Raw genomic sequence first — 1,231 nt, 5'->3', positions numbered from 1 at the left:
AGCCAGCAGGTGGATCCGGATCCGGACCGCAGTCCGCTAATCTGTGACCTTTGATCTAAATCATAAAACTTTTTAACTAAATTAAAAAATACTGTGTAAAGGTCATGTTTTTATCTATCAGTCTGTTTCAAATACTATAAGGAGATGTCAGGATTGGCTTTCATGCTCTAAGAGGAAACCTCCGGCCGTTATAGACGGCAGCTGCTGTAAATCACTTTTTGATGAGTAGAAATGGGGTTTAAATGCGAGGCAGACTGAACCTTTGGATCAGTTTGTTAGAAACAAACTACACATCGTTTATTGGCTCTTTTCAAAAGACGGCCCTTTATTTTTCAAATCCCAGCTAATGTCATCTCAATTCTTATTTATTTACCTTTATTTAGTTATGTGTTTTTAAGCAGCCAGGCTGGGCTGACTTATTTGATCTGGGAACTAACTGCTGGAAATATTCCAGTTATTTGTTGATCCAATCATGAATTTAATATTTTCTAGCGTTGAGCCTGAGAAAAGCTGTGAGCAGCTGGAGAAGAGATAAGGCTGCAGGAGAGGTTTGACTTCCAGCAGGACAAATAAACCAAGAACAGACCTACAAAGAAAGAGTTTGGACCAGGGAATTGTAAGTTTTTAGAACAAGAAAAGCATCAATGAATACATGTGCAAAAAAAAAACATAAATTACCAGTAAAATATTATCTGGACATAAAGTTATTTTTAGCCCTTCTAAACCGCCTGATAAGTTAAAGAAGGGGAAGAATCAGTACTTTTAATTCTACTTAAAGCTAAAAAAATTTAGATTAGAAAATCCGCAGAAGGTCTGTAGATAGAGGTTTAATTAAACTGAACTCTTAACAGAAAATAAATATTTACTTAACTTGCCTTTAAAGGCAGGTAAAGCTGCAGCAAAAACAAAAAGAAAAGTATTTACCTCTAAATATTTATATTTCATTTGCATGCGCTCCCCATGATCTATTTGAATATGTTGTTACATGTTTTATGGAATGCAAAAGATTAAATCTGTTTTTAGAAAATATTACAATTAGGAGGAGTTAGAACCAACGGGGTGGATTTGGAACTGGAACCTGGTGAAGGTGCATAACTTTGCTCAAGTTCCAATTCCAGAGTAGGGGTGGGTATTGGCAAAGAAGTCATGATTCGATTCCAATCACGATTCACATGCCATGATGCGATTCTATCACGATGCATCACGATACTTGAAATATTGCGATGCATTG

At 36.1% G+C, this 1,231-nt stretch overlaps 1 protein-coding gene across 1 annotated transcript in view; it reads left to right on the top strand.

Moving 5' to 3' along the window:
• The window catches only part of LOC107086106 (A disintegrin and metalloproteinase with thrombospondin motifs 18-like), a 44,921-nt gene that overhangs the window by 33,115 nt on the left and 10,575 nt on the right, over positions 1-1,231 (top strand). The gene's annotated exons all lie outside the window — the stretch shown is intronic.

Source organism: Cyprinodon variegatus, unplaced genomic scaffold, assembly GCF_000732505.1.
Source record: "Cyprinodon variegatus isolate N-32 unplaced genomic scaffold, C_variegatus-1.0 Scaffold143, whole genome shotgun sequence".
Classification (NCBI taxonomy): domain Eukaryota; kingdom Metazoa; phylum Chordata; class Actinopteri; order Cyprinodontiformes; family Cyprinodontidae; genus Cyprinodon; species Cyprinodon variegatus.
The sequence above is the reverse complement of the archived record's forward strand: the minus strand, read 5'-3'. Positions and strand labels throughout refer to the sequence as shown.